This window comes from Schistosoma haematobium, chromosome ZW (assembly GCF_000699445.3).
Source record: "Schistosoma haematobium chromosome ZW, whole genome shotgun sequence".
Taxonomy (NCBI): domain Eukaryota; kingdom Metazoa; phylum Platyhelminthes; class Trematoda; order Strigeidida; family Schistosomatidae; genus Schistosoma; species Schistosoma haematobium.
The window spans coordinates 61,555,334-61,571,611 of NC_067195.1; the positions used below are offsets into that span (position 1 = coordinate 61,555,334).

Consider the following 16,278-nt stretch of genomic DNA (forward strand, 5'->3'; position numbering starts at 1 on the left):
GTGACAAGGTCAAAATATGAATTGAGAAGAATGAATAAAGTGGTCTGCCCAGAAGTTAGAATAGCTTATGTGAGGTTGACAGCAACAGACACTACAAACTGACATAACGTGTGTGGAGTAACTGAAATGCTCACTTCATAATGATGTAAACAGAAAAGATTTTGTTCAGAATGGCAATGAAAGCTCCTCCATTAAATTACCTAGCTCAGGAAATTCATTACCACGAAGAGCATTGACTTGAGCTATAAACTTTCCGTACCATTTCAAGGATACAGGTTTCTAAATATGACCGTTTGCAGATTTAACGCTGAACAGGTAACTAGTTGGTTTAGTACCTGTTTGTCTGATTAACTAGCTGAACTCGGATTTGTTCGACCGAATAATAAGTTTTCAGCAACGTGGTTATCATATTTGTCTTTATAATTGTTGTTGAAAATTCATCTTTTCAAGTTTTTCTGAATTTATTGAGAGTAACAGTAAAATATGAAACCACTGTGCCTGGCAATTTAGAACATTTATTGATTACTCAAATGCATTCCAAGCATTGATCCACCGACGCAAACAAAATATATCAATTTCAAGGTTTTCACTCAAATTAGGGTCATACTGCACACTACTATTCAAGCTTTTTTGGAGTGAAATTTATTAAACAGTATTTCTTGCAGACTAAATATAAGAAATCTTATCTTGAATACACAATTATTTACGTATGATTTTCAGACTAACTAGTCGATTTTCAGCTGTGTTAAAAAATTGGGTATAAATAAATAACAGTTTTAGTAACCCATGGTTTATATAAATATAATCTCTCCTACGTCATTATTTGTTGCCAAAATATTTTGTAATGGTTTGTGAAAGTTAAAGGCCAGAGAGATCACTAGTTCTATTGAGCTAGTAATAAATTATAAACATAATCTTTCAAAGCAAACTAGTTAAGTTAAATTAATTTATCTACTTTAACGTCGTAGAATGCTAATACTTTCAAAGTATTCTGCCACATGATTATTGCAAAAACTGTCAGTACATATTGATACCTAAGATCTAATGAATGATCAGCATTCAAGTTAAGAAATATGCAACTACCGGTTTAAACTGTTTTCGTTCTTTTACTAACCCGTTAAAATTAAGTTAAGTTGTGTATATGGAAAATCAATAGTTTGGTAAAATTTAATCACGACCTTTATTCTGTTCTAAATATACACGAATAAAATGGCTATTCTCTTGGAAAAACCCCTACAGGAGTAATTTTAAACTAATTCGTTCTACTTGACATCATTCATCTAGCAAGTTGTTAAGACTATGTATTTTTCTCACGTGTTTTTGTTTTGATCCACGGTTTGGAAATATTCTATCAGCATTACATGAATACTTATTATGCAATATAAGTTATTACAATTTTTCAAATAAAACTCATATAACAATGGATAACTGATTACTTGTAATACTCATTTGGTATAGCAGTGTTAAAGCTGAAATGAGAATATCTTACATGACAGTAAAACATTTAATCCTGTTTTCGATAACCGAAAACAGAATTGTTGCTATGTTTGTAATTGTTTTTATTGGGATTTCGCGTATCTGTGTAATTGACTTTCCACCTCTACTGTTTTGAATTTTCTACAGATGTTAATATAGACTTTTGGCGACATAATTATTCTACACCATACAATTGGTGACACTATCTATTTAGTCTTTGTTTCGGACATAAAATGTTCTAACTTCTATTCACTCACTTCACTCGTAAATGAATTGTTGTCACGAATCAGACGCTCATTTATTTAGTCTACGCAGATTCTGATTATATCGGAAGAATCTCGTATTCGTGGATACTTTTGAAATAAATAAAATATGGATTCTGAATTCATAACAATCTATAATCAAAAACAAAACTACGAAACAGCCCTATCGAAATATACATGTTTTGATGTTCAGGTATCTAACTAAACTTAATAAGTAGTGTATTTAATGAATACACACGACATCTGTGTGGAATAAAGCATTCTGAATAAACTGAAATTTTGTACTTGTATCAGACAAGCCACATCACAGTTTTACAAGGAACCTACTCAAAGCTCTACGTTACTTATTTCTCAACTATGAATAAAATATCTGTCCTCCAGATTTTAGCTATTTTTCAACTAAAAATCATCTTTTTGGTTTATACTTTTATGTACTTAAAGATGTAGATCATTTAAGGATTCGAAAACAATCTTTTTCTTGACACTAAGGTCTGTTTGTACACGATAATGTTCACTTCCTTTAAAAATCATTCGCCAAATCTTTCCATGAGGTTATACACCAGCGTTGAAAACAAGACATCTTACCAGAAAAAAATTTATGGTCCCTTGGAGTAAATAAGCTCTTAAGTTATTCATTTCTCAAAAATAAGAATTTATGTAATAAACATTTGAAACGTATTTATTGTTGTGATAGAATGTTCTTTTCAATCTGTTATTTAGTTATGTAAAGTGATTGACTTTTTTCTGTAAATTGCAACTATTGCTAACTTGAAGAAATAAATTTTGAAAATAGGATCGCAATATATTTTTAGTATTGTAGTTTTTATATTGAAGTATTTGGTAAAACATGTCTTTTGTGATCGTTATATTTTTTATGTCCTATTCACTACTCATTTGAAGATGAAAACTATCAAAAAATACTTAAAAATACATATTCTTGGTTGACTGACTGACACTACATCAAAAATTGAGTGAATGTTATTTGATCAGATGAAGTAAAAACATATATATATATATATATATATATATATATATATATATATATATATATATTCACGCTGAGATAGTCAATCAGGTTTTCCATAATGAATTACAACCTAATAGAATGCAACCAATATATTAAGCCTATTCTAATATACTAATTATATATGGAAGACAATTTTAAAAAGGCTCTGAGTCGACTTTCTTGACACATGACAACATATTTTAAATGTGAAAACGTGTTTTATTTAAAGATTAGGTTACTATTTAGATCAACACAATCTAATAATCGAAGTTGAACTAACCAGAGTTCCCTTGTTATTCAAGTTATTACTAGCTTTACTTTTTCCATGCAAATGCTCTAGTATTGGTATTTATCCAGTCAATAATTTATGCATTTACCAAAGTCACTATAATTCACATCGATACAATGAGATGAAATTATCGGGACTCAAATTATATCAGTCGAAATTTATAATATCACAGTAGAAGTGTGAACCAAACATTTTAAGTATAGTTCAAGGGAAACAAACTACGTAAAGGTTGGAAAAAAATGTGTACAGTGAATATTTTGACCTCGATAAAAAGTGGCAAGACCTTTGTTACTGTAACAGATTTTGAATTATATCACCTAGAATCTTCAGCTATGGTTGTAAACTATTTTGCACTGCCCAACTGAGTAGTTTACACAACTAGACAATACAATGTTAATCAACGTTTTCTGTTTCGAAGGTGAACGACTGTCATTTTTATTGGCAAAACAATATGTAATTATATCTGTGAACTAATCTAAGATATCCAAGTGGCAATCACCTATAAGAACTCTTTAGCTGACGTGAAGGCCCTAGATGAACTAGTCACATATTAAGTATGAAGATCAAATATAACTGAATAATATCTCTTCACTATATTCAGTTGCTCACAACTTAAATTATACAGGCGAAATCAACAGATAACACAATACAGGATCATTAAAAGCGGTGACTAAATAAACGAAACAACAAACTTTATCAATGATGTCGATATATATGAAAACGAGTTGGCTTATTTTGAAATATGATACTGGTTAAAAAGAGTTGAGATCAAAATATGGTTGAAACTGTCCACTCGAGATTTTCAAAATGTGTGTATGAAAAACCTCAAGTTAACTGAGGGATATGTTTAAAATGAATGAAATTACAATTAACTAGGTAAACGTATAATAAAAATAAATAGTAGGAGGTAGCCAGAATTCAGTTAAATATGACGGCGATAAATTGACAAACATTTCTTTCTGAATCCGTGAGTTAGATTTAATTCCTTTGATAACAATTATTCCAGCAAAATGTATCACTGTTCTATTCTTTTGTTAAATGGTTATTTTTGATTAAACAACTTGAAAGCGTTTGTAACCCGATTGCTATCAGTTAAATGTTGAGCTATTGGACTGTCAAGGGTTTTGGTACATTTGAATCGAGAGCTCTTCAAAATATGCTTAAAAGTTAGAAAAAATTCTACTCACTCTGCTTTTTTTGTTATTTGTAATTTGGTCCAAACTGATTTCAAAAGCCAGAGCAAGGGGTGAAGAAAATACATTTTTCATGTTTATTTCAAAACACGTGGGTAATTGCATATGCATCATTTTCATTAATAAGCTTCCGTTTTTGTGTATAGCAGAAACCTTGATTGTTGCTTAGATATATTAAACAAACGTTAGCGAACACAATCTACCTTTAAAAACATAAACAGATTATATATATAATTGTTACTGAAGTATTTACTTTAATTTAGAGTATTCAGTATGAATGAAGTAGTATTTTATCTGCTTAAAGCTAAACTGCAGAAAATTTTACTTGCTATTTATTCTTGGCACATTTAAATAATATTAAATGCAATGACGAAAGTTTATGATAGGTACATTGTAATTTTTATTAATTCTTTAATTTTACAGTAATTTATATACTGAATTATAAATAGCTAAACGATCATTTTGCGATGAGAATAAAGCACAAATATTTCGATTACCAATCATTCATGTCCTTTTAATTATCGAACAACAGTGCGTAAACTGAGTTTTAGTTAAATTTCGAAAGTTTACTCTGTTGTTGGCTCAAAGTCATTAATGAAAAATATAGCTTCTCTCATAAATGCTTGTGATCAAGAATATGTATCTCCATCGGTGTTCAAGACACCATAAATTTAGTATAATTTACATTACAATAGCGTCTTTGAGCGTCTGGAAGGCTTATAGAATCTCAGATGACTTAGAATTAGAAAAGAATAATCACAATAACTTTCTATGGCTTGTTACTTCCATGAACATGAATAATCAAAAGTCAATATTCATACTCATACCCACTACCTAACTAGTTCATTCTAATTTAAGTCGTAATTAACTTAAACAAAATCATATGATGCTCATTTTCTCATTAACTGAATAACATTCGAAGGAAATGTAATTAATGTAATATCGCTTGTTCTCAACAGTTTTATAGAGTCGATTATATAATCACTATCGGAATTGCGATTTTAGGACCACGGCTCATAAATCAAAACAGAATGCTAATCAATAATTTCATTATGAGTAATTTCACTGAAGAAATCATTATATATTTTACTAATCACTTTGTTTCCCTGAGACAAACGGTTAGCAACAATTGCGGACACAAAGTGAAGACGGAAAGCGAAGAAACACGAGAAGAAATGATACTTCGTTTCGTTGCGCACTGGAGATATTTTGCCCTCACTTTAATTTTAACCTTAAGATTAAGAAACGTATGCTACCATAAATTATTGCATACATGGATGACTGTGAAGGGTAAATTTGCCTTGAAAAATACGAATAAAATTGAATTTTTTGTACGGTAACGATATTTTGTCGACTTTTGTGGATAAGCCTACAATAAAAATGTTTGAGACACAACCTTACAAAGACTCTGAAAGATGATCTTTTGGCGCTATGTGCGTACATTTATTTGTTGAATATTATTCAACGTCTAGGTTTAAGAACCAATGAATGACGTAGGAAAATTCATTTACCATGTTAAAAAATATATAACTTGTAAGTTTGTTCAATATGTACAATAAATTATCCGTTTTGCCTAAAACTGTCAAACTCTCTAGTTCGGTTTAAAATTTTGTTCAGATCAATCATTGTAATTAAAATTTACCATTGTTTCCGTGGTCAAGAATCTACAGAAATCAAATGCCATATCGTTCTTTATTAGCATCCATGAGCTAAATAGAAATGTCATGGAAAAACAAAATAACTTGAATACAATTAACAAACATATAATGTTATGAAGACGTTTCAACATTATATTTTACGTTCAATTCAAGTACTAAATTTTCATAAACCGAATTCATGCTCACAACAGCATTAATAAAACGTTAAATTTCCGGTCACATTTTAGTGATTATTCAGGAAATAAATAGTTCAAATAATATTTTTTTGTCATCCAAATGAGGATTTGTAGAGATTGTAGTAATTTTTACCAGTTGAATTCATGAGTTGATCTAAGCTAGACCACCATTGAAAACAGCCTTCCAGCGCTTCCAGGTTTTCAGTAGTGATCTAGCTTAGATCAAGTCATGAATTCAACTGTTAAAAATATTTTTTGTCTTTGAATACCAATATTTCTTTACAGAAAACTATTTTTTAGATCAATAACTACTTGATGTGCTTGATTAACTAAATATATATTTTTAGCTAGGCCTTCCAAACTAACATAAATTTGGGCAAGAAGCATAATCTAGCTAGTGTAAACCGTCATTAGTTTCAAGACCAGGTGAATCTAAATTAGACAGATGAACAATGGCAATTCGAAAAAAATCCATTGACTGTTGCACAACATTACTTTCCAAAATTAAATTACAAGTATTTTGATAATAACCACCCGTCTGTTAAGTTAGTTATGACTTTTTTCTAGTTATTTTATTTACATGACACGTACATATACTTGAAAATGTAGTGTATACACATTTTCAGTAGGTAAACGCTTACACAGTGTGCACAAATCTGATTAGCATAATTTTTATATTCTCTTGACCACATTTATGTATAAACTTCATCAGTGAGAATTTATCACTAATGAATCATCCTCACTTGTTTCTTGTTGTTATTTGTATCATTTTTGCCTTCAAGTTAGTGCTATTATTTCTTGATGACTAACAAAACAATAAATAGCTAGTTTATTAGAGATAGCTTTTGGTTAAACTATATAATTTTATCATAATACGTGCATATATATGTTAATATAGTTTAACTTTGAGCTTCTGCTTAACTCTGCTTACAGACTACCATCTCTCAGTGTTTGTGTAGTCTATTCTTATCTCGTTTGGAGTAAGTCAATGCTCTAAGACCTCATATGCTGTTGATCTTTGAATTATAAACATTCAGTCTGAATCTAAGTCATTTCTCTTTCGTTTAAAACTTAAGACCAGTATTCAGTTAAAACGTTTCACACTCTTGACAATCTATCCGTATTCTGACCATCATCAATGTAAATAAAAAGAAATAACTAATTAAATTGCGATTCATTAAGAATGAGAACGAAAATTTAATGTACTTGACAATATAAACTATCATTTGGGAGTTTTACGTATCTACATACATTCTGTATTAGTTCGGTATTAATGAAGACATAAGAAAGGGATATACAGAGATTACAATTACATTTCGTGCATAAATGTCACTTTTTTCATTGTTGATTTTCGTCAAAATATTTTTATCGATTAATTGGTGAAAATGTTTAGCTTCGGACGTGATAGGAATATAGAGTAAAATTGACAATTTCATAAACAGACTTATAACCGAGTTTAATAAAATAAAGAACAATATATTAAATCTTAACTTTCAGGAAACGAAACTGTAATTTTGACTTATATAGATATATTTCTTCATACCCAAATGTTTGTTAACAGGAAACTTTATGATCACAACATCTATTTATCCTTCGATCAGTCAAGTTGAAACATGCTTGTTAATGAGTTATAAAAAAATTATTCATTCTGTCTGTGGTAGCTGACTTTCAAGTCATATTTGCAAATCAATTTGTACAAACGAAGGAAATGAATCTTATCATACCTGCATTGAGGTTAAACAGTTTCAGGCGTTCATTTCGGCCTTCTATTAAAGTTTCTTCCTTATATTTAAAGCTCTAAAATAACACCTTCGAAACTGAAAATATCTCAGGTTTGGAAATAGTACTAGTCATGCTTTATCTGATAAACTACTCAGGATATCTGGTTTAAGTTTATATTATTTTCCAGTTCCTACAGTTCTTTGATCAGCATGTAAATGAGCACATGTTTTTAGTTAAGTGCTTTCATTACAGCTATCTAATGACAGGTCTCTGGAATTTAGAAATGAACCCACTTACATCGTTATTGAATAGGCCAACTCAATTGTTTCTTAACTCAAAAAGTATACAATAAGCACTACTGTCACTCAGTAGTAAACCTTCTACATCCATATCTCTGTTACGTAAGACAATTATATTAATCATATTAACATTGATCCAAATTCCTCAGTTTCCATTAGATCTTTAATTATTCTACGGTGTCCCCGAACACTACTGAAATATTTGAGATAGTTGCTATTAAACTTACAAAATTGTAAAAAAAATATAATAAATTTTTCACGCTGATTTTTTAGTAGGATACCGTCTTGCTGAAAAAAAAAGAAATCATCCTCACCACAATCATCAATGTATTGTTGTTCACTTAGATATTAATGTCGATCAACTTACTTAGAATCAAGTAACTAGTGGTATAAACTAGAAATAATACAGTGACAAACAGTTATCATGGTCCTAATCATTATAAAATTTCAGACAATACCGCATTATACAAACATTAGCATAACAAACCTGAAAGAATAAATTATTCTATGAGACTAGAATTTATGGACGACATTTGAGCGATGATTGAGAGATTTTGAAAATGTCCACCTACTTATTAGTGTTAAATGAGGTTTGTAAATCAGGACCAGAATTTACATTTGAAATGTAGGGTTGAAAATTAGAGTCAGTGTTTTTAACCCGACATGACATCAGCTTTAATGTCAAAATGCTATTTAGCCATATGAATGAATCAATTTCTCGTTGAAATCCAAGACCTGACATCTTAAATCTGATTGGTTCGTCCATTAATTGTAGTCTGGTCAGTTAACAAATGCTATCTTCTTCTGTAGGAATTATTATTGATACTAAAAACATTTCATCAGAGTTTCTTTTTCTATAAATCACATGCTTTTGTTTGTGTTTTAATTGATTGGGGTTTTCTTTTGCGACAATGAGTCAAACAAAATGGTTCGGTAAATTGGAATTGGTGGTTGTGATCATGAAATCAGTAATAAAAAAAAGATTTGTCACGTTTACTTTTATTTATTTCCAAATTTATTAACTTGTTTAGTAATCTTGTAAACAATTTTTAAGTAAATTCAAATCAGAACAACAACTATTAATAACTACAAGTGATTGTATTTTCACATTGGTAATACTAAAACCTGTATGTGATCAAGCCCAGTTGACATATACACATTCCTAGGAGGGCTACCTTGATTATATCATCTAGTCAAAAGCTTTAATAAAGTTAAACTGTAACCACTACCAGAAAATAGGATGGTATATATGGGACTTGTCCGACAGATTCATCTAGGTGGGTAACGTGTTCGTGCTTGAAGGCAAAGGTCCTAGTCCTAATATACATGTAAAGCACTGACATTGGGATCCACGTTCATTCAACTAATGAGTACTAAATAGAAAGAAACGTGTTCTCTAAGCTGCGTTACTAGACGAAATCCTAGATTCCTGCAACAACCACTGGGTAAAAATAATTTTATGTTCAGGTGGGTGTGAAACTTTCTAAAGCCATTAATATTTCTAATCAGCATAAATACGTATGCTCATATGTATTAACTCATTTGCTACTGGACCTAGTGTGTGCACAGTATATTTTAGAAATAGATTTTGAAATTAATTATCTTTTTTAGCTCTGTATCAACAATTAAACTCCACGTATTTTTATGTACACAGTTACTAGGTATTCCAATTGTGTATATTAGAAAAAGGTATGTATGAGTGAGCAATAACTTTCTTCATCCAATTTTTAAGAAGCTTCACTTTAGTTATAGTTATATTAATACTATAGTATTTAATCTATTAATAATGATCAAGCCATTTAGTTAGTAAAGGATAAAAATTAAGTGATATATACAAATGACAATAATTAATAAAAAGCGTAAGGTATTAATAAAACAATATTCAGTTTTCTGATTTTCTTTCACTTGCCAAACTGATTTTAAAATAAAAAGCATACACTATTGGATGAATTTAGTTTAATCCGTCAAATTTTTGCAATAAATTAAAATTCTTTCTTTTAGTCAAGTGACTTGTAGGAATTTTTCATATTATAACATAGTCTTTGTTAATATGCTAGAATAGAATATCAACTGAAGAGTTCTTTCAAACTAGTATATGTGTAGATAAAGAATTCATTTCTCTGAAAAATCTCAATATTGACAAAAACTGACTTTTATTTAATGCAATTTTATGACAATTAGTTCTTATTGATTGACAGACAGGATATTGGTGCTTACTGAACAAATAGTCCTTTTTAGCATTAAATAATTCAAAATCATATTTTATAAATACTACATCTAAAAAGCCATACCTTTATGATTTCAAGTGAATCTTTCCATCTAAAAAATAAACTAATCGATGTTTTGTTGTTACCGTTGTTACATTCAGATAATTCCTTTTCAATTATTAACAAACATTTTATTTAAACATCATCAATGCTAGCGATTTTATATCATGTCTTTTTAAGATTTAACTCGAAATTGATAGTATTTTAAAGTAAATCTTTGTATGAAGTTTACACTGTTTGCTGAAAACATGTCTTTTGTACATTTTATATATTTTCATGAAGCACTATCTATCATTTGTGTGTATAATTCAATGAAATATATTCTTTAAGTAATATTATCTAACGTTTTAAGTTAAGTGAGTTAATAGAATCGATTCAATGTTTCACTTTAAATATTGATTAGCATGGATAAATTAGTGTTTAAACTGTTACTCATTACTCAAATTACTAATTACATAATAATCGCACAGTTTAAGATAGTTAAAAGGATTTATCACTAACATAATCACCGGGAGTTTTTTTGAATTTTGAGACGAAACCGTCTAGATGTCATTGAAGTGGGTGTGTTTTTATATAATTATCATCATATATTAAAATTACATTTGTATGGTGCATGAAACCAAATATGATTCACTGTCCACATTATATAGTAACGAAATTTCTTCATTTTCCACTAAATTATTCTGACTGGGACTTTGTATTAATAACAAATAAATAATAATAATAAATAAGAAATCTCTAAGTTCGAATAATTTATTATCATATTGTGAATACCAGTTGTTTTATTTTACATTAGTAACTGTGTGACTAAGAATATTTACTTGATTCGACATATCCACTACATTTTTAGGATACGGATTAAACAGGATTGATAAAAAACATTGACAGATCTGGAATTTTCGATAAGTTCCATGATCCCTTACATGAACTTTCCTTCACATTTGGACGAATGTTTAATATTAATATATAGTGAATAAACGCCATATGATGTAATTCAATTCTTTACTAATATGTACCCAATATCTTCAAAAGGGTTTAAAATAAAAAAACTTTTTTAAATTTTGAACCACTGATTTAAACTTCATGTTGAACTGACTCACAATACAGTTACACTTGTGTCCCGTTACATGTATATATATATGCGTTTATATATATGCATTTAAATAGAGATTACTTATTTTATATATGTTTCTATCAGTAAATCATCCAGATAATCGTGAAACAGGTTATTAATGAAGGACAGTTCTGTAATATCATGTAATACTTCGCGCATTTCATTAGTTTGATGTTTAATTGTTATAATTCTCTCTTACGGTTATAACCCAGCCATTCACATTGCTTAGTATTCTCGACACCAATTCACTCGACAAGTCCTCAAATCAGAACACGATTGAACAGGAAAGAGATTATATTCCAAATAACAAGGTTAGATGGAAGTAAGAATCACAGTAGGAAAAACGTTAGTGTATTTATAGTTTTTACATGAAAAGATTTCTAGAGTATTCTCCAAGTATTGACTAGCGCCGATTGGATAAGAATTAGCCAATCAGCGTGCGCCAACGCAAGCGTGCATTGAGCATGATATAATCCAATATATGTCCTACTAACACTAGTCATAGGGAATATTACTCTAAAAATTTAGTTTGCTAACCAAGAAATGTCCTGGGTGGACTCTATTCTTTGTTAACATTTTATTTTTTGAAAGTTTAGGTTCCATTTCAACCTCTCGTTTTGTGAGATATTCATTATTGTTTTCTTGACGATAATATTTTATAATTTGCCTTTAATAAGTTATTAAGCCTTTCATTCTCCAAGATCATCAATGAGAATATATCGAAGCTTATTAGCCACATCATTATTCGTTGACAGAGAAAAATTTAGACGTTTCTAAATGAAAGCTAGAACCAGACAATTGGAATGTGTAGTTAGGCAACGAACTGGTAAAACAAGAATACATATATAACTGCTTATCTAGATAAGCTCTATCTGGCTTTTAAACGATTCTAAATTCTTTTATGTCTGTATAAATTTGGCATAGAATAATTGTGAAACGTCAACTGAATTAAGCTATCTCTACTTTATGATCATTGATATTTGCATATTGTTTAATAATCAAGTAGTTTGCTATCTATAATTACATTAATTTTTATTTACTGAAATATTATTATACTTGACCTCAATTATTAATAAAACCTTGTGAAGAAGCATGTTAGACAAATACTTTTTGTGAAGTTATCTAATAGATAACATAGCTCACTAATATAAAAAAACAATTTAATGTTAGTTATATTTCAAGGGGTTTCAATTTCTGTAATTTAAAGGAGCAGAATAATGTTAAAGCAAAAATATGATTTATTCATTTTCAAATTGTTTCAATAAGTAAGGTTATTATATACAATTCACTATTCATTTAGGTTTGGTGACAGTAGATTATTTATTACAGTACAGTTGTGATATATGTTACTTGAACATTGGTATTTAACTAATGAGCAATGAAAGCATAGAAATAGTCATATAAAATTTTAAATGGAAATCTTTAATTTTGACTTCAAATTTTGTACATGAACGAATCAATCTTCTCAATGAGATTATTACTCTCAAACTGTTATTATCTTCAGAATTCTAAATTAGTTCTGTAACTTTACTATGTATTCAAAAAACTATCAATGATTTATTTTCTTTAGCCATTGTAATCAATACTAAGTGGTTAGTTGCAACACATCAGATTAGAATAAAAGTGAGTATTAAATAATAAAATGTTTCATTGAGATCACGAACCGACTAAAGTTGGCCTAACGTTGATCAGTTCACGATCTCAATAAAAACTCAACGATCTTCACAACTCTATACTGATAACAATCTGCTTGTTACGCGATAACGATTACTATCATATATTTAGTCTGTGATAGCTACTTTAGATAAAGAATGACTCAGAATAATGTCCCTATGGAATTAAGTAATATGCTTTGCCCAATAAAACAGAGCGAACTTCCTCAATGTTTCAGGCTTATCTTATTGATGAATGCAAATAAATGAAGTAAAATTATGTCTTGAGATTTCTGCTGGTCACATTTAAGGCAATAAATTAAAAACCGAAATATAGAAATTAAATTTTATAAACAAAAGTTTTTACGCTTTTCAGAATCAAACAACTACTTTTTTGATGAATGTAAAAGCAGACATAATCAAAATGACCAACTTTGGAATTTCTTTCATATCATTTCATCTTAAGATTTTCTAGTAATAACATAATACAAACCAATCAATGGGAAAATGTTCTCAATCAACTACATAAAATATCTCTTTGTTCTGACATATTAATCTAAAGTGTTAAAGTAGGATCATGTGAAAATAGTTACGTTTCCTGAAATAAATTCTTCTATTTTTACGTTTTACATCAACAATTCGAAAATAGTTAAATGCAAAATCAATGTAACCTTATAAAATAAAGAAGATATTCACAAACAGACAATGAATTCACAAAAGCAAAGGCAATCGAAAAAGAATTTTTATGACAACAGCTCATCATCCATATTATTAAGTCAGTAATTGTTTGTGAAAATATTACGTAGTACATTTACTTCATAAGCCTATCTATTTAAACATTATCAAAGATGTGAAAACAGTCACGTTTAAATGAATAATAACCATCAATCAACAATGGTTTACTTAAATAACAATAATAAGTATTGTACAAAGCGTTGTTTTATTCTATTAAGTTTCTCAAGTGATAGTGTCTTGTCTATTTTTATCAGAAGCATTCTTTTTAGTTTACTACATACTAAATGTCATAATTTTGTTCTTTTCATATACTTTTGTCTTAAAATTTCACTGTGCGAAATTTATGTCTCTTCATTTAACCAATTTATTCAGTTGGATTCAGTTTATTTTTCTGAATTAGGCGTAATCGTAATAAGAAATGTTTTTACTTAAAGCGTAAGTTGATTCCCATTTGAATGATACATACATTAAGCTAGTAGTCTAGTCAAGAGGTTATAATTAGTTGAAATGATTGTACACCATGAGCTTTCATTATAACTACACTAAGTAGACGTACTTGATTTTTCAATAATACCTCTATTTCTATTAACCTTGTTCAGTCTATGCAGTGACAGCTAATGTTAATGCATTTATGACCTAGATATTTTCCATTTTGAAATACGATTTCTCACACACGTTCTTGTGTCCAACAAGGATTTATATTCTTAGCCCCATTATTAAAGCTGACTGCTAGTACACTGGTGACATTTAAATAGGTGACATCAGGAACAAAACTTCAGAAGTACCATTTTAATCCGATGTCGGATTATAGCCAATAATTTCATTACCCACCTTTTTATTTATTGATGTTTTTTGGCATACTTAACAAACTAGATCCATTACACGAAGCTCTATGACACAAACTTTTATTTGTTAAGATAAAAAATATAGCAAAAATGTATTCAACACAGCTGTTACCTCAACAGTTGTAGATATCAGATTAAGCGTAAAAGGTATTTGCTTAAACCTTACATATTTTTTAATAAAATTTTTAGACTTGCAAATGTCGGTTTTTTCTTTGTTTCAGCTAAGCACACTTAAACATCTTGATAGAAAATTACAGTAGCTAATTATGGCTATACTCCAAAGAAACAAAAAACAACATAAGCTAAGAATAATTTAATGATAACATCTAATCTTATCGACCATCCACACTTCGTAAACGGCATTTGAGTAAATATTGTCAATTAAGTTTCATAAACTGTTGGTGTTTACGGACATCAAATGCTAAGCATGTCTTTATTATGTAACTTAATATTTTTCTAGTTTTTAGAAAAAATGTTGACTTGTGTATCCTATTTGTGAAATGTAGTTGTGGCGTTTATCTAACAGTTGTAACTACACTATCCTCATTAGCGTAAAGCGCATACGAACATTTTAGTGCTTAGTAGTAAAAGTTTCTAGAGTAACACCTTAACAGCATAAATTTGTATTAATAACTAGTTCTAAAAACCAGTGTTTTGTTTGTAACTTAAACTAGAATTCTTGTTTCTGGAACTGGGAAAACGGATATTAAATTATTTAGCTTGGAAATTTAGGTTAAAATACATTTACAGAGTTAGCACTTCACGCTTAATAGACTCAGTTCGTCTGACTGTACAAGTCACCAAACAACAGCCCATTTAATCTTCCTGTTTGCACGTTGAAAGCGTTAATCGTGATAATATATTATTCACTATTTACTGACAAATTCTTAAAAGTTGCAGAAGAGAAGAATTTCTTTGTTCTAAATTCTTGATTCCAGCTTAAGCTTCAGACTTCAAAATAAATGCGACCATCATTTGACAAATGGCTTGTGGTTATATCAATACTTCTAGTCAAGTCGTTTTAAATCTAGTGCAAATTCATTCTGACACTTCAAGCCATGGATTATTACACACTTAAACCCCTGTTTTCTAATGATAAGTATTACACAAGATGAAGGTAGTAAACGCTGTTTATATTAATTATATGCATAGCATAGTATCTCACTGATCATTTGGCTTAAAAATTTAAAAGTAATCTGGGGTTGCTGATGACCATCGAATAGCTTATACAAAGTCTGAATTTCTGATCTCTATAGAGTTTTGTTTGCTGTATACCTCTATTTTCGCATTTTTATTCAAACCACTAAAATGAACGTGGATATAGATTTTGACTAACTACTGATAAGATACTGTGGCTCGTCTGGTTTTCAATATATAAATTTTCAAGCTTCATATCAAAAGTACTTCATAAATGGTTCCAAATTGAAATGACTTGGTCAGTTAGCAGATGAAAAATAATCATACATAGAAATACTGCCGAACAAATCTCAAAGTTTGTATTCAAAATCATGACTGACTTTAGCTATACCAAGGGGCGATGAGTAGCTGTTTTGTCCTATTACAAGAGTCCTCAATAATGTGAA

The 16,278-nt window shown here is 29.4% G+C and overlaps 1 protein-coding gene across 1 annotated transcript in view; it reads left to right on the forward strand.

Moving 5' to 3' along the window:
* NIM1_1 (G2-specific protein kinase nim-1) overlaps positions 1-16,278 on the forward strand; it is a 51,821-nt gene that overhangs the window by 14,447 nt on the left and 21,096 nt on the right. The window lies entirely within an intron of this gene.